At 40.6% G+C, this 19104-nt stretch overlaps 1 long non-coding RNA gene across 1 annotated transcript; it reads left to right on the top strand.

The window, feature by feature from the left end:
* Nucleotides 1-2314: 2314 nt before the first annotated feature.
* Nucleotides 2315-14179, top strand: LOC117528563. Its single transcript, XR_004565815.1, has 3 exons — nt 2315-2419; nt 13314-13324; nt 14169-14179. It is a non-coding gene; the product is annotated as an uncharacterized LOC117528563 (long non-coding RNA).
* Nucleotides 14180-19104: the final 4925 nt, after the last annotated feature.

The raw sequence follows: 19104 nt of genomic DNA, 5'->3' as shown, positions 1-19104 counted from the left end.
AAGAAACCTGAGTTGAACTGGTGTGTTGTCCAGGAGGAGTAGTAGACTCTCATCAACTTCACACTCAGGACTTTGGAGATAAGCACAGACACCGATGGACTTTAAGGCCAGTTTAGGACTTATTTCTTCTATGTTTGCCAGTATTTACCCGAGGCCAAAATATGGCCATCAGTATTGTGAAGGCTTTGTGTGCGTCTGTCCATCTGTCTGTGCTCAGCATAAGTCCAATCCTACTACCGCCAGGGTCTTCAAATTCACAGTGAACATTCTTGGGACACAGACCTTGGACAAGTTCAAAGATGGCTAACCTTGACCTGTTTTAACAGGTCAAAATGTCACATTCTGTTACCTATTTTTATGCTCATATGGCCGAGGGTATTTTAGCATTGCGCTATATTTTTAAATTGCACAATGTTTTTGATGCAGACAGTGGGAGGCAGGTGTCGTGGGTTTCTGCATTTGCTAGTGTTGTCTTCACTGGAAAATGTTGTGGCCTCCATCAGCCACCGCAAGCAAGGGTCATAAAGTCAAACCGAAGCCCACACACAAGGAGAAATAAATAAAGCCAAGAGGACTTTCTTCAGCGAACCTTGGAAGTAAGCTTTCTGCAGTGTCTCATAAACACAAACCACTGCTGTAGTTACAGTGTTTGAAGCTCCTCTGTACCCACAAACCTCTCGTCTATTAGAGTGTTTCTTTATGAGCTCATTTGTCTCTCCTCTACAGAGTGCTGCCAGCACTTTCAGCACATCTATCTGTTTTCTCTGAATCGTACGGGGACATGGCCCACCATCTCTCCCGCTTTCTGATAAAGACACCCACTTAAACAGCAATTAAGATGCATTTCCGTGCTCTGTGTTTTATAATTTCCCCATTCGAGCCACACGGGTATCAATATTCCGCTGACGTGACACCTTAATCACTAAGGTTCAACGTCACCATCTTCTATCAGATGAGTACAACCAGCTGTGGCACGAGGGCTCCCTTCATCAGACACGTGCACAGACAAGGAAATTTTGCAGCATGCACAAACATGCAACCAACAGACAGCACAAAAGAACGCAATAATGTAAAATATATGGCTGCCTACACTGGGCTATGAACAGGACAGAGATTTTCTGGGGTGTCAGTTGGAATGGTGTAGTCACAACCTTCCCGTCCTACACCACAATTTAATACTATAAATACAGCCCCAAATCAAAAAAGACATAAACACTGAGACAATAGGGAAAATGCAAAACTCACGGGATGGATACATGTACATTTTCAAGTTGTTGCATACAGTAGTGTTCAGAATAATAGTAGTGCTATGTGACTAAAAAGATTAATCCAGGTTTTGGGGGTCGTCTCACAAACTGTCTGTGGCCCTTGGACCCAAAATGAACAATTTTACTCTCATCAGTCCTCAAAATATTCCTCCATTTCTCTTTAGGCCAGTTGATGTGTTCTTTGGCAAATGGTAACCTCTTCTGCACATGTCTTTTATTTAACAGAGGGACTTTGCGGGGGATTCTTGCAAATAAATTAGCTTCACACAGGCGTGTTCTAACTGTCACAGAACTTACAGGTAACTCCAGACTGTCTTTGATCATCCTGGAGCTGATCAATGGGTGAGCCTTTGCCATTCTGGTTATTCCTATATCCATTTTGATGGTTATTTTCTGTTTTCTTCCACGCGTCTCTGTTTTTTTTTTTTGTCCATTTTAAAGCATTGGAGATCATTGTAGATGAACAGCCTATAATTTTTTGCACCTGTGTATAGGTCTTCCCCTCTCCAATCAACTTTTTAATCAAACTACACCATTCTTCTGAACAATGTCTTGAACATCCCATTTTCCTCAAGCTTTCAAAGAGAAAAGCATGTTCAACAGGTGCTGGCTTCATCCTTAAATAGGGGACACCTGATTCACACCTGTTTGTTCCACAAAGTTGACGAACTCACTGACTAAATGCCACACTACTGTTATTGTGAACACCCCCTTTTGTACCATTTTTTTTTTTTTACTAATAGCCCAATTTCATAGCCTTAAGAGTGTGCATATCATGAATGCTTGGTCTTGTTGGATTTTTGAGAATCTACTGAATCTACTGGTACCTTGTTTCCCATGTAACAATAAGAAATATACTCAAAACCTGGATTAATCTTTTTAGTCACATAGCACTACTATTATTCTGAACATACTGTATATCTTGGATTTAATTTACCATAATTATTAATAAATACAAACATGGTATATCTGTGTCAAGTAGACACTTCAGAAAAACTAAGTGAATGTACCGGAAGGACAGGAGTGAGGGAACCCACCAAGACACCTACGGCAGCTCTGAAAGAATGATAGGCTTTTGTGGATGTGAGTGGATGGACTGGGAATGGTGCAACATTTGTCTGTTACATCCCCATTCACAGCTTCATGTTGGAGTGGCATAGAAAAGGATTCCTATGTATTTAATGATTTTTTTTTTTATGGTTGTAGGTTTTTTATCTTCCTGTTTTAATCTTTTGTTTGTTTTCATCAACAATATTTTGTAATTTCTGACCTGAATGGGATTTTTTAAAGAACATTATTATTATTATTATTAGTAGTAGTAGTACTAGTAGTAGTATTACTGCCTCTTCCAAGGATGTAATAAAATCATCGGCATTTATTTATTTGTCTGTCTGTCTGTCTCTTAGCAGAATTACGTCAAAACTACTCCACAGATTTTGATGATTTCTTTTTTTTTTTTAACCACAGATAGATATTAGGCCATGGAAGACTCCATTAAATTTTGGAGATGATCCAGATCCGGATCCAGATTCTGGATCAAAATTTCACTTTATATAGCTTTTGAAGAATTACGTAAACAAAAAATACTTCATGGATTCTCACCAAATTTGCGCCACAGATAAATATTGGGCTATTGAAAATGCCACAGAATTTTGGAGTTGATCCAGTTCCAGATTCTGGATCAGGATTTCAATTTCAAGGCGTCACTTTGTCGGATTTTGTGGATTACGTCAAAACTACTTAATGGATTTTCACCAAATTTTCACCACACATTGTTGGGCCTTGGAAGACTACATTAAATCTTGTAGGTGATCTGGATCCATATACAGATTCGGGATCAGCTTTTCACTTTGTAGATTTTTAAGGATGATGTCAAAACTACTTCAGGGATACGACATCATGATGCAGCATAGGCATAGGAGGTGGGGTCTATTTGGGGGAACGACACCAAATTTGCCCGAATTTCAGAAACCCCCAGCACGTTTCTGAAATTATATATATATATATATATATATATATATATATATATATATATATATATAAATATTTTTACACAATTATCCTTTATTGACTGAGATTCATTCATGAAGTCAGTGGTGTGTGTAAGTGAAGAGTTAATGGTCCATGTCCTTGGATGACACAGGAACGGGCAGGAAATATACACCTGTTTATCAACCAAATGTCATGGACAAAATGATAAGAATAACCAAAACCACTTACTTATGGAAGGAAATATTGTCTCCCTTGTTCCTCCGTTTGTGGGATTGCCAACATGCGCAGCTTTCCAACATATTCCACCTGTTTCTTGACGAGACTAATTGAACTTCTATGCGTGCTGCCTCCTGACTTGCCCGGAATTAAAATGGCAACCATGCCTCCTTGACCCCCTGTCAGTTTTGTAGGTTTTCCTACCTACAAAGAATGGAGAGGTCTGTAATTTTTATTGTAGGTACACTTCAACTGTGAGAGACAGAATCTAAAAAAAAGAAAAAAAATCCAGTAAATCACATTGTATGATTTTTAAGTAACTAATTTGCATTTTATTGCATAAAATAAGTATTTGACCCACTAGAAAAACAGAGCTGAACAATTGGTACAGAAACATTTGTCTGCCATTACAGAGATCAGATGTTTCCTGTAGTTCTTGACCAAGACTTGTGTGGTATGGCAGCTCAATGGTGAATGACCGCAAACGCCTGCAGAGAGTAGTGAAGACCGCATCAAAGATCACGAGGACGCCACTACCATCTCTGCAGAGCATCTACCATCGGAGAGTCCACAATAGAGCTGCCGCCATCATAAAAGACCCTACACATCCCAACACGGACTGTTCACACTGCTGCCTTCAGGACGGAGGTTCAGGAGTGTGAAATGCAAAACCACCCGCTTCAAAAACTCTTTCTACCCCACTGCCATCAGACTGCTGAATGCTGCTAAGGACTGAGCAGACCCCCTGGGGTCACGTCACATTGTTACTGCACCTTACTGTTACTTTACTGTTAACTGTTAATACTTGAATCTTGCTATTTGCACATTATTTCATTTCACTTCATACTGTAACTGCACCTTTATTGTTACTTTACTTTTTAATGCTTAATGCTTTTAATGCTTTTTTTAATGCTTTTTTTAATGCCTATGTTGACTATTATTATAGACACCCGGTGAGAGCAGCAAAGAAGAGAATTTCATTGCACAGGGAAATATGTTTCTTACTGTACATATGACAATAAACCTTTTGAACCTTGAACCTTTAAGTTTTCACACACTGCAGCAGGGATTTTGGTCCACTCCTCCATACAGATCTTCTCCAGATCTTTCAGGTTTGGAGTTTCAGCTCCCTCCAAAGATTTTCTATTGAGTTCAGGTCTGGAGACTGGCCAGGCCACTCAGGACCTTGAAATGCTTCTTACGGAGCCCCTTCTTAGTTGCCCTGGCTGTGTGTTTGGGGTCAATGTCATGCTGGAAGACCCAGCCATGACCCATCTTCAATGCTCTTACTGAGGGAAGGAGGTTGTTTGCCAAAATACATGACCCCATCCATCCTCCCTTCAATACGGTGCAGTCGTCCTGTCCCCTTTGCAAAAGAGCACCCCCAGAGTATGATGTTTCCACCCCCATGCTTCACCGTTGGGACCGAGTTCTTGGGGTTGTTCTCATCCTCTAAACATGGTAAGTGGAGTTGATTCCAAAAAGCTCTATTCTGGTCTCATCTGACCACATGACCTTCTCCCATGCCTCCTCTGGATCATCCAGATGGTCACTGGTGAACTTGAAACGGGCCTGGACATGTGCTGGTGTGAGCAGGGGGACCTTGCTGCTCTGCAGGATTTTAAACCATGACAGCATCATGTGTTACTAATGTAATCTTTGTGACTGTGGTCCCAGCTCTCTTCAGGTCATTGACCAGGTCCTCCTGTGTAGTTCTGAGCTTTCTCAGAATCATCCTTACCCCACAAAGTGAGATCTTGCATGGAATCCCAGACCGAGGGAGATTGACAGTCATCTTGATTATTATGAACACTGATTTTCAAGATGGCGCCGTTGTATGTGGCCTGCCGTCGACACTCGCTTCTTTTAGTGTCGTTTTTATTGTTTTTACACTTTGTTGCATGGAATGTGTCACCGCTCCTGGTGTATGATCGCCAGACTCTTATCAGCGTTCGGGCTTCGCTGGAGAATTTCACTGTTTCTGGCTCGGGCGGACGGCCAGGGACGCGGCTGCCCCGCCGCCTGTCTTAGCGTCCGTACCAGACTTTCTACACCGGCCGCTTGGCGTGTTGCCTCGACGTCTGCGCCGCAGAGGACGTGGGAAGAGAGGAGGAGTCCGTGTTCGGCTCAGAGTGTGCCTGGCTGTTTCCTGCAAACATGCTCCACGACAATTCATAGCCGGATTCTTCACACCATATGACGGCTACGACGTGCGGCGTTCCCTGACTTTTTGCTATCGGTGGCTCCGGCCGGTTGTCTGGGGTGCCGGGTCTCCACTTCCGCGTCGCCGTCCTGTGAGGAGCTGCAGTCGTGGCTGCGTGCAGGAGAACCTGCGCCCGCTCGGTCGTGTCTCGCAGCAGACTGACGTGCGCTCAGTCCGTGTGGCGCTCGTCAACACAAGGTCACTCACAAGTAAGACTTTCATTTTGAATGACTTTTTCTCCAGTCGTGATCTGGACTTTCTCCTGTTAACGGAGACCTGGTTGAAACCAGGTGAAAATAGCGCCTTTTCTGAGCTCCTCCCCCCCGGCTGCTCGTTTTTCAGCAGGTCGAGCATCAGTTCGAGGCGGTGGTGTGGCCACGGATTTTAAAGACAGTTTTAAATGCCAATTTTTATCTTCTAATGTCTACTCCACTTTTGAACTTCAGTTGTTTGTGATGGAGTTCGACTGTCCTGTGCTCTGTGCTGTTGTTTATCGTCCACCAAAATTTAATAAGGATTTTATTCAGGATTTTCTAAGTTTCTGGCAGATTTTATCCCAAAATATGACACATTTTTGGTCTGTGGTGATTTTAATATTCATATCTGTTGTCCTTCTAATCAGCTGGCTGATGATTTTAAAAGCCTCCTGAACTCTTTTGGTCTAACACAAGTTGTGGATGGACCATCACATAATCTTGGACACACCTTGGACCTGGTTATTTCTTTTGGGCTCTCAGTTTCACTTAAGGACATATCAGACGCTGCTATTTCAGATCACTTTCCTGTTATTTTTGAATTTATTGCTCCTCCATCTGCTAGTAAGCCACTTGTTCCTGTCTCTCGCCGCCGTTTGGTCACCTCCTCGACAGCAGGGGACTTTGCTGCTGCCTTCATGGACTCTCAGTTTTATGCCATGAATGGACTGGTTTCTCCATTACTCCCAGATAACATCCTCTCTTCTTTCCACTCTACATGCACAGTCATTTTGGACTCTGTTGCACCGATGCGCTGCAAATCCAGGAAATCAAAATCCGACCCCTGGTTAAATGCCACGACCGGTGCCCTCAGGCAACGCTGCAGACGGGCGGAGAAAAAATGGAAAAAGGACAAACTACAGGTGTCTCTGGGTTTTCTGAGGGACAGTCTAACTGACTATCAGAAGGCTGTGAAGGAGGCAAAAGCACAATATCTGTCTCATATTATTTTGAGCAGTTGTCATCGTCCCAGTGTGTTATTTCAGACTATAAACTCAGTTGTAAATCCACACACCTCTGTTTTGTTGGACGCTACAACCACAACCTGTGAGGAATTTCTTCAGTTTTTTATTGATAAGGTTTCATCAGTCAGACAGAACGCTGATCAGAGCTGTAATGTTGAGTTGTCTGCTCCTCGTGCACATTCTGCTGTGCTCGAACAGTTTGAGCCCATTTCTTTTGCATCTCTCGCTGATGTTGTAAAACACATAAAATCTACAAGTTGTCCTTTTGATGTTGTTCCAGCTAAGGTGCTGAAGGAGGTTTTTAATACTGTTGGGGCGGGTCTCCTAACTTTTATCAATGCTTGTCTTAGATCAGGGTCTGTTCCAGCTGCTTTTAAACATGCTGTGGTTCGACCTCTTCTTAAAAAACCTCACCTGGACTCATCAGTTTTATCCAATTTTAGACCTGTGTCTCATCTGCCATTTCTATCTAAGGTTTTAGAAAAGGTTGTCTTTTTACAGTTACAATCATTTTTAGAAGACAATCTCATCCTTGAAAAATTCCAGTCTGGGTTTAGATCGCGACACAGCACTGAGTCAGCACTTTTAAAAGTTCATAATGATATTACTTTGTCGGTGGATGCAGGGAATCCCGCTGTGCTGGTTCTGTTGGACCTCACAGCAGCCTTTGATACTGTGGATCACACAGTACTTGTTTCCCGGTTGGAACATTTTATTGGCATTCATGGTACTGCACTTAAGTGGTTTAGATCATATTTGGCTGAAAGGAGCTTTTCTGTCATGATTGGGGACCTTTCCTCATCAACTGCTCCTCTGTGCTGTGGAGTGCCGCAAGGATCTGTCCTTGGGCCGATTCTATTTTCTTTGTACATTCTGCCATTGGGGTCAATTATAACCCAGCACAATTTGTCCTTTCATTGTTATGCAGATGATCTGCAAATCTATCTGCCTGTGAGGACTAATGGGAGTGATGCTTTGTCATCATTATTTAATTGTATTCGTGACGTAAAGCAGTGGCTGTCCCGAAACTTCCTTTACCTGAATGATGGTAAAACTGAGATCATGGTGTTTGAGCGCACTGGCATACCAAATGTGGTAACACCAAATTTTGGTGCTTTGGCTAACTATGTAAAACCAGCTGTCAAGAATTTGGGAGTGATATTTGACAGCTGTTTGAGGTTCGATCAACAGATAAATTCTGTTGTCAAAGCTAGTTTTTTCCAACTTCGCCTCTTGGCTAAAATAAAGCACTTTCTCAGTAGACGTGATCTTGAGACGGCCATTCATGCTTTCATCAGCTCCAGACTTGATTATTGTAATGCACTTTATGCGGGCATTAATCAGTCGTCTCTTGCGCGTCTCCAGTTGGTGCAGAATGCTGCTGCTCGTCTTTTGACAAACACTTCTAGACGTGAGCATATTGCGCCCATCCTATACTCACTCCACTGGCTTCCAGTTCGTTTTAGAATTGATTTTAAAATTTTAATGTTTGTTTTTAAAGCTATTTATGGCCTTGCACCTCCCTACTTGTCTGAAATTTTAACTTTGCGCACCTACAGTAGGACGTTAAGGGCGTCTGGCCAGCTTTACTTAGATGTTCCAAGGTCAAGATATAAACGCTGGGGCGATCATGCTTTCGCGGTAGCTGGCCCCAGACTGTGGAATGAGCTACCTCTTGAGTTACGTACTATTCCTGACCTAGCACTTTTTAAATCTAAGTTAAAGACTTATTTATTTAAACTGGCTTTTAACACTTAGTGGGGAGGTGACATGTTCTGTTATTTTTATGTTCTTTTTTTTATGTGTTGTTTTAAAATTTTATTTTATATGTGTTTTATTTTGTAAATTTGTGTTTTTAATGTTAAGCACTTTGGACACCAGTCGGTGCTGTAAAGCACTTTATAAATAAATGTTGATTGATTGATTGATTGATTGATTGTGTTTCTTCCACTTTCTAATAAATAATCATAACAGTTGTTGTCTTCTACCAAGCTGCTTGCCTGTTGTCCTGTAGTCCATCCCAGCCTTGTGCAGGTCTACAGTTTTGTCCCTGGTGTCCTTAGACAGCTCTTTGGTCTGGGCTATGGTGGACAGGTTGGAGTGTGATTGATTGACTGCGTGAACAGGTGTCTTTTATACAGGTAACAAGTTCAAACAGGTGCAATTAATACAGGTAAAGAGTGCAGAATAAGAGGGCTTCTTAAAGAAAAATTAACAGATCTGTGTGAGCCAGAATTCTTGCTAGTTGGTAGGTGTTCAAATACTTGTTTTATGCAATGAAATGCAAATTAATTATTTAAAAATCATACCATGTGATTTTCTGGATTTTTTTTTTTTTTAGGTTCTGTCTCTCACAGTTGAAGTGTACCTATGATAAAAATTACAGACCTCTCCATTCTTTGTAGGTGGGAAAACCTCCAAAACTGACAGGGGGTCAAATACTTATTTTCCCCACTGTATATAACCTCATTAGTTGGTCCATTTCAGAAGCGGCAACTCCACTTCTTAACCCCTCTCAAAGCCATTAAAATATGTCAATCATGAGTCACTTTTGTGCAGATTAAAGTCACTAACTGAGACTCTTGTCTTGTTGCAGGTAAGAAACAAGAATTTCAATTTCAATTTATTTTTCATTTATATAGCACCAAATCACAACAGAGTTGCCTCAAAGCACTTCACACAGGTAAGGTCTAACCTTACCAAACCCCAGAGCAACAGTGGTAAAGAAAAACTCCCTCTGATGAAGAAACCTCAAGCAGACTCAAAGGGGTGACCCTCTGCTTGGGCCATGATACAAACATAAATTACAGAACAATTCACAGAACAATTCACGGACAAATATAAAAGAAATGCTATTGGTGCACAGGACAGGAGGATCGCCAACATGAATACAACTCCCATCTCTGGATGGAGCTGCACCTTAAACAGAGAGAAAAAACAGAATCAGGCATCAGAAAGACAAAAAATACTGTATAATTTGCCAGCATTAAACAACAAGAAAAACAGAGAATTACTAAGGTGATCGCCTGGCCGGCGATCACCTTAGTAGGTTTCTTCTTCTAGCCCTAAACTTCACTAAAACAGAACCATAGTGGTGTCTGAATCCATTGTAAGCAGAAGATCATTCACCACTTTAGTGAGAGCCATCTCTGTGGAATCATATTTTCTAAAAGCAGACTGCAGTGGCTCAAAGAGATTATTCTCAGTAAGATAGTCTACGAGCTGCCGTGACACCACTTTTTCCAGAATTTTAGAGAAAAATGATAGATTTGATATCCGCCGATAGTTTTTCAATACACTTGGGTCAAGATTAGGTTTCTTAAGTAATGGTTTAATCACTGCAGATTTGAAACATTTAGGAACAGATCCAGAAGTTAAAGAAAGATTAATAATTTCCAGTACAGTTGGCCCAAGAGTGGACCACAGGTCCTTAAACAGTTTTGTTGGTATAGGATCAAATAAACAGGTTGTGCTTTTTGTTAACATTATGAGTTTTGTCAGCATGCCTAGTGAGATACTGTCAAATTCTGTAAATCTATGTAATACCTCAGTAGTGGCGGCCACATCAATAGCAGGGTGTAGTGGCTGGATTAAGGCATGCTGGGATATGTTTAACCTGATGTCTTCTATTTTCTTCCCAAAGTAATCCAGGAAATGTTGTGCTGTAAAAGGAGAGCGAACTACAGGTCCATGCAAAAGTGTTGCCACCGTGTCGAACAAGAACTTTGAGTTATGCTTGTTTTTTTGATCAAATCAGAGTAGTAAGTCTGCTTTGTAGCCAAAAATGCATGCTTATAGTCTAAGATAGCATCACGCCACGCAAGGTGAAATACTTCTAATTTTGAACATCGCCATTTCCATTGTAGACGTCTTGCTTTATGCTTGAGGTCACGCAGATAATCATTGAACCAAGGTGACTGTGATTTGGGGGAGCGCTGTTTTAACACAGGTGGTGCAATCATGTCGAGTGTAGTTTTGAGCACTGAGTTTAAACTATCCACAAGTCTGTCTACTGACTGGGTATTTGTCAAATGTGAAGCTAAGACATCAGGCAGTCTAGCTTCGAGTTCAGTCTTAGTTGAGGAGTTGATGCATCACCGTAATGATATATAAGGTTGTTGTTCCACTAAACATGGCAGCGAAACTGTAAATTTAATGAGTGAGTGATCAGACATCACTAATGTAAGAGGCATGATGTCAATATTCGTGACAGCAATACCACGTGCGAGAACCAGATCCAGGGTATTTCCACTAATGTGCGTCGAATCCCGAGTGCATTGCCGAAATCCTAATGCATCCACAATTTCCATAAATGATTTGCAGAGGGGATCAGAAGGCTTATTTATATGAATGTTAAAGTCACCAATGATCAGAATGTTATCTACACTAGTTGACAAGTTAGAGATGAACGCACCAAATTCATCTAAGAATTCAGAATATGGGCCAGGAGGCCTATATACAGTGACAAAGTAATACGACTGATTTTTATTCTTCTGACCTTGGCAATGTGTAATATCCTGAGCAGAGCGGAGAATCAGATGCTCAAAAGAGTGATATTTGTAACCCCCAACAGCTAATAAGCTAAACAGCTGTAGGTTTAAGCCACGTTTCACATCATCATATCTAAGTGATGATCAATAATTAGATCATTGATCAACAATGATTTTGAGGACAATGATCTTATGTTAATGAGACCCAGTCTAAGGACCTCAGTGGAGTTGACAGTTGAACTGTCTGGGTTTAGGGGTGGTTCCAGAGTAGCATATATAAGATGCCTAGAAGTAGGTTTAGGTTTAAGACATTCCACGCGCGTTGTAGGTAGCGGACACAAAATCTTTGCTATTGCTGGAACAACCACTGGGCCATCCTCAATTTCAACATCATCCAATATAGCAATGGGTATTAAGTTTGGAAAGCATATCCCTCTATGATTTTTATCGACACAACTACGGAAGCAGGCCACAGTCTCAACTTGTTGAAATTCCCTCCCTGGGAAATAAACTGCACTAACACCATAGTGGATTGTCTGCACTAAATTCCCAGCTAAGCTAATGGATTCCACACCCACATTTGTCATAAGCCTTGCAGGGTCTCTAATCACCTGTTCCGTGGCCTGATGTAGATTCCTAATGTTACCCTCCCTGTAGAGCTCTATCTATGTTCGCAGACAAGATGGCGGCGCCTTCCCCAGTAGGGTGGAGGCCGTCCGGCATCAGCAAGCCACAGCATCCCCAGAACGAAGGCCAGTTATCAATAAAGCTAAAGCCTTGCTGTCTACAAAACTGCGCCAGCCACCTATTTAACAATGCCAGCCTACTAAACGCCTCATCACTACCCCGGGAGGGGAGGGGACCAGAGACTATTAATCGATGCCGACACATCTTTCTGGCAAGGTCACAAGTCCTCTCTATGTCCATTTTTGTGACCTCTGAGTGCTTCATCCTGATATCATTGGTGCCAACGTGAATAACTATGTGACTATATCTCATGTCATGTTCCTTCATCTGTCTTCCCTTCTGCAGCGTCAGCACCCTAAGATGAGATGCAATGTTGGGAGCTCTGGCCCCAGGAATGCATTTAATGTCAGCTGGCATCTGTAACCTGACTTTGCAGGTGATAGAATCCCCTATCACTAAAGTCCAGTGTTTCGGCCTGGAGACAGGAGTGGAAGTCACTTGTGGGCTCAGAGAATTCACATCTGGTAAATCCAAGGGGGAGAACTGATTCACAGTTCGCACTGACGAGTGTGATCGGGGTGCCACAACCGGGCACCAAGCCCTACGGGGCTTCCTCCGCGTAGCCACAGTCCAAAAGCCATCCTCCACAGCCGGCGTTTCTAAGCTGATGCTAATGGTCTCGCTAGCCGGCCCAACACTATCTTCATCTGGAGTGCCCGTAACATCTAACTCCACTGCGCTAAGAAGCTGCTCTAACTTACAGACACGGCCACCCTATCTTCCAACATCACGCAGGATTTACGGAGGGTGTAAAGTAGAATTAGTAGTGTACTTTGTGCACTAAGAAATTCAAGAATGTAGCCAAGCAAACACAAGCTAACCAATAATGGATAAGCTAACCTCTCCTAAGGCTCACACAGACGCAAATAAATTTATTAAAATTCACAGCAGTTACACTAAAAAACTAACAGAAGTATTAAACAGGTAAGAACGCAGCAGCTATAAAATATATTAAACAGTTAATTAACTAAGAGGAGTGTAAAAAATTAAATGAAAAAATTATGACGGGGGTCGGTCCGAAATAGCTAACGCAAGCTAACCACTAGCGAAAATGCTAGTCGCTCCTAAGATTTTACACAGGAGTAAAATAATTACTTAAAATTCACAGCAGTTCAACTGAAAATTGAACAGAAGTATTAAACGGGTAGAAAAGAAACAGCTATAAAAAGTAACAACAGAGAGGGGAGGGGTCAACCTAGCTAGTGAATGCTAACTGCTAGCAATTGCTAACTGCCAGCAATTGCTAACTGCCAGCAATTCACAACAGGACTGTTGTTAAATAATGTTCAGAGTAGATACAATTAATAACCAGAAGAGTGCTAAACAGAAATAAAAGAAGCGTATACAACCATGTGAAGTTCAGAGTGGCATCACAGCAACAAACAATCCTTCAAAAGAATCTTCCTCCGTTACATTCGCACAGCTCCAAATGCTGTACCGCTCTCTGCTAAGACAGAGTCCGTTCAGAATTAATAACTTCAAAGCGAATCGCCGTTTTAAATCACATGACACCTCTTTCCAAACACTGTAACAAAAACAACAAACTACAACAGACTAAAATGCTTTTTTCCTCCCACAATGAGACGTCCTGCATTCTTTATGAATTACATTGATGTTGACTTGCAGTGCAGCCAGCTGAGCTCAGCTCACATTTTATTTTTATGTCCAGAGATCAAGGATCCAATTTCATATTTATTTACTTTAAGACTCAATAAAATGTTACTGACATAGAAAACCTGTAAAGCCTACTTTTAGTACACAGAAAATTCACAAGAGGTATTGATAAGAGAATCGATAAAGAATCGGATCGATAAGCGGAATCAATAATGGCATCGATATCGATCAAATCTTATCAATACCCATCCCCGAAGTTGAATTAATATTATTTATGTTAAAATGTGTTCGTTCGTTAAACACACTGATGTTTAAATGTTTTTAAAAAATGATGTTTAAAATATGACAAAAGGTAAAAATAGAAGAATAGAAAGTTCTTTCCTCTCAAACTTTTCGCTCAGAAATTCTTGAAAGGGTAGTTGTAAAACAGCTAACTGATCATCTGCAGAGGAATGGTCTATTTGAAGAGTTTCAGTCAGGTTTCAGAATTCATCATAGTACAGAAACAGCATTAGTGAAGGTTACAAATGATCTTCTTATGACCTTAGAGAGTGGAATCATCTCTGTGCTTGTTCTGTTAGACCTCAGTGCAGCTTTTGATACTGTTGACCATAAAATTTTATTACAGAGATTAGAGCATGCCATAGGTATTAAAGGCACTGCGCTGCGGTGGTTTGAATCATATTTATCTAATAGATTACAATTTGTTCATGTAAATGGGGAGTCGTCTTCACAGACTAAGGTTAATTATGGAGTTCCACAAGGTTCTGTGCTAGGACCAATTTTATTCACTTTATACATGCTTCCCTTAGGCAGTATTATTAGAAAGCATTGCTTAAATTTTCATTGTTATGCAGATGATACCCAGCTTTATCTAAAACAGTTAAATGTGGTCTATTAAACATTAGGTCTCTCTCTGGTGGCAGTAATTAAACCATTACTTAAAAAGCCATCAGTTGACCCAGCTATCTTAGCTAATTATAGGCCAATCTCCAACCTTCCTTTTCTCTCAAAAATTCTTGAAAGGGTAGTTGTAAAACAGCTACCTGATCATCTGCAGAGGAATGGTCTATTTGAAGAGTTTCAGTCAGTTTCAGTACAGAAACAGCATTAGTGAAGGTTACAAATGATCTTATGGCCTCAGACAGTGGACTCATTTCTGTGCTTGTTCTGTTAGACCTCATTGCTGCTTTTGATACTGTTGACCATAAAATTTTAAAATTTTATTACAGAGATTAGAGCATGCCATAGGTATTAATGGCACTGCGCTGCGGTGGTTTGAATCATATTTATCTAAGAGATTACAATTTGTTCATGTAAATGGGGAGTCTTCTTCACAGACTAAGGTTAATTATGGAGTTCCACAAGGTTCTGTGCTAGGACCAATTTTATTCACTTTATACATGCTTCCCTTAGGCAGTATTATTAGAAAGCATTGCTTAAATTTTCATTGTTATGCAGATGATACCCAGCTTTATCTAAAACAGTTAAATGTGGTCTATTAAACATTAGGTCTCTCTCTGGTGGCAGTAATTAAACCATTACTTAAAAAGGCATCACTTGACGCAGCTATCTTAGCTAATTATAGGCCAATCTCCAACCTTCCTTTTCTCTCAAAAATTCTTGAAAGGGTAGTTGTAAAACAGCTAACTGATCATCTGCAGAGGAATGGTCTATTTGAAGAGTTTCAGTTAGTTTCAGTACAGAAACAGCATTAGTGAAGGTTACAAATGATCTTCTTATGGCCTCAGACAGTGGACTCATTTCTGTGCTTGTTCTGTTAGACCTCAGTGCTGCTTTTGATACTGTTGACCATAAAATTTAAAAATTTTATTACAGAGATTAGAGCATGCCATAGGTATTAATGGCACTGCGCTGCAGTGGTTTGAATCATATTTATCTAATAGATTACAATTTGTTCATGTAAATGGGGAATCTTCTTCACAGACTAAGGTTAATTATGGAGTTCCACAAGGTTCTGTGCTAGGACCAATTTTATTCACTTTATACATGCTTCCCTTAGGCAGTATTATTAGACGGCATTGCTTAAATTTTCATTGTTACGCAGATGATACCCAGCTTCATCTATCCATGAAGCCAGAGGACACACACCAATTAGCTAAACTGCAGGATTGTCTTACAGCCATAAAGACATGGATGACCTCTAATTTCCTGCTTTTAAACTCAGATAAAACTGAAGTTATTGTACTTGGCCCCACAAATCTTAGAAACATGGTGTCTAACCAGATCCTTACTCTGGATGGCATTACCCTGACCTCTAGAAATACTGTGAGAAATCTTGGAGTCATTTTTGATCAGGATATGTCATTCAATGCGCATATTTAACAAATATGTATGACTGCTTTTTTGCATTTACGCAATATCTCTAAAATTAGAAAGGTCTTCTCTCAGAGTGATGCTGAAAAATTAATTCATGCATTTATTTCCTCTAGGCTGGACTATTGTAATTCATTATTATCAGGTTGTCCTAAAAGTTCCCTAAAAAGCCTTCAGTTAATTCAAAATGCTGCAGCTAGAGTACTGACGGGGACTAGAAGGAGAGAGCATATCTCACCCATATTGGCCTCTCTTCATTGGCTTCCTGTTAATTCTAGAATAGAATTTAAAATTCTTCTTCTTACTTATAAGGTTTTGAATAATCAGGTCCCATCTTATCTTAGGGACCTCATAGTACCATATCACCCCAATAGAGCGCTTCGCTCTCAGACTGCAGGCTTACTTGTAGTTCCTAGTGTTTGTAAGAGTATAATGGGAGGCAGAGCCTTCAGCTTTCAGGCTCCTCTCCTGTGGAACCAGCTCCCAATTCAGATCAGGGAGACAGACACCCTCTCTACTTTTAAGATTAGGCTTAAAACTTTCCTTTTTGCTAAAGCTTATAGTTAGGGCTGGATCAGGCGACCCTGAACCATCCCTTAGTTATGCTGCTATAGACTTAGACTGCTGGGGGGTTCCCATGATGCACTGAGTGTTTCTTTCTCTTTTTGCTCTGTATGCACCACTCTGCATTTAATCATTAGTGATTGATCTCTGCTCCCCTCCACAGCATGTCTTTTTCCTGGTTCTCTCCCTCAGCCCCAACCAGTCCCAGCAGAAGACTGCCCCTCCCTGAGCCTGGTTCTGCTGGAGGTTTCTTCCTGTTAAAAGGGAGTTTTTCCTTCCCACTGTCGCCAAGTGCTTGCTCACAGGGGGTCGTTTTGACCATTGGGGTTTTTCTGTAATTATTGTATGGCCTTGCCTTACAATATAAAGCGCCTTGGGGCAACTGTTTGTTGTGATTTGGCGCTATATAAATAAAATTGATTTGATTTGATTTGATTCTTTAAAAACATATTTTAAATGTTTACAAATGCTGTAAAATGTGTAAATGCATACACAATTCCTTAAAAATGCACAAATACTTTTAAAATGTGTTTTAGATGTGTAGAAGAATAAAAAGAAACACATGAAGATGTTGAAATTGTGTGTCTATGTGTCATTGGGGCGCAGCTATTCATTTGTTATCTGAGGGGGGCTCACTCACCCACACTTTGAAAACCCCTGTTCTAAATAGCCCCCGTCCAAACGTTTTTGGAATACATTCTATACCTGACATGCAGGAATGGTTGTACATTTGGTATTTTGATTTGGTATTTATTTCTACATATTTCTACTATTATGCTGCTATTTTATTTCATTACACCTTCCTCTGCCAGAGTAAAGAATTTGTTTCTTTCACATGGTAACAAGTTGTGAATGACAATAAATGCGCCTTGACATTGACCGTGATATTGGCCAATGAAATAAAGTTAGCCACACAGAACATGAAATATCTTGTGGTCACAAAGTCTGCAATGAAACAGAGGTTAGAGTAAATCTATGAGTCAGGGTTATTTATTTTATTTTATTTTTTCTTTTATTTATTTTCCATACCATCCCAGCCTTTTCTGATTTGAGGGTGTAACTGGAACAAAGGCAATTTCACCACCGGGTGAAAGCCAAGATAGTTCATCTGTGTTGGCCCAGTCCACCTAAATGTAGACTTTTACTGGCTTTGGCTGGACAGCTAACGTGATGTTCTAGTGTACTATCCAGGGGGAGCCGTAGACACTCAGTACTATGGTAACCAAAGATAAGCTCCAGATGGATCTTAGTGTCTACATAGGACTTCTTTTTCTATGTCTAAAATAATGTAAATGATGACAGAGAGAGAAAAAAACAAGACAAACCTATGGTGTGAGAATGCTGTCATTGGTACAGTGAAGTCTATAAGCAGATAGTGACAATGCAGGTTTTAAGGATTTTCCTTTCTACACATCACAGTGGAGTTTAAAGATTTGCTTTTGTTGTAGACTCTCAACTACAATTCACAGTTTAGTGAAAATACCACATTACCTAATTCAGAATTTTCAGAGCCCAGAAGTAATTTGAGAAAGTAAATAAACGGATTAGTGTTGAAACAAATCAACACTTTTGCAGCCAGTTTTCTTTTAGACAAGTCAGGGAACAGATATATGAACATTTTCTTATCACTGAGTGTCTTGTACATCATTTACATAATTCAAAAATACAAACAGTATGGCACAGTGTGATAAATTTGTCTTGAGTAGGCAGTTGTATCATTAAGACTCAGGAGACTAAAGGCGGCTAAACATTTATTCCATAGACATGTTTATTTTTACAAATGAAAGTCAGTACTTGGGGTTGGTCCTGTTCCTGACAGTGTCAGGATGTGTCCAACTTGATTCTTGCTTTTGGAAGAAGGCAGGGTTGGAGCCTTCTCCCACCATCAGACAGGGACCAACTGGTGGCAATGCGGTGGAGGAGGTCGTGGACCTGGCCAGAAACCTGGACATCAGACACTGACCAACCAGCAGTGACTGGGTGGATCAGACAAAGTCATGATCTGTGACAGATAGAGGATGATGCACTCCCAGCTAGCAGCAGGGACCAACCAGTGGTGGTGGGGTGGAGGAGGCAGAAGCCTGGTCAGTGACTGTAATCAGAGAAATAGTTAGGATTTTAAATGGCTTTGACATTTCCTTTTGCTTGAGGTTGACGACAACTTGTGGACCAGCTGCTTCTAATTGAATGAATGAATGAATGAATGAAAACTGTTTATTTCAAACATTTGATACAACAACAATTACAAGATAGATCAGTAAAGACAACAACAAAAAAGTTCCTACTGTGTACCCAACATGTCCGAAAAGGGGTAGGGTGAAGCATCAGCTTATTTATCCCTACCCCTTCTTCCCCACAACCAGTAATACCCTTTGCCACATATACACATAGATTCCTACACACCTAAACAGATATCAATATATATATATATATATATATATATATATATATATA

Source organism: Thalassophryne amazonica, chromosome 16 (assembly GCF_902500255.1).
Source record: "Thalassophryne amazonica chromosome 16, fThaAma1.1, whole genome shotgun sequence".
Lineage (NCBI taxonomy): Eukaryota > Metazoa > Chordata > Actinopteri > Batrachoidiformes > Batrachoididae > Thalassophryne > Thalassophryne amazonica.
Note: the sequence above shows the minus strand (reverse complement) of the source record. Positions and strands in the feature narration are given on the sequence as shown.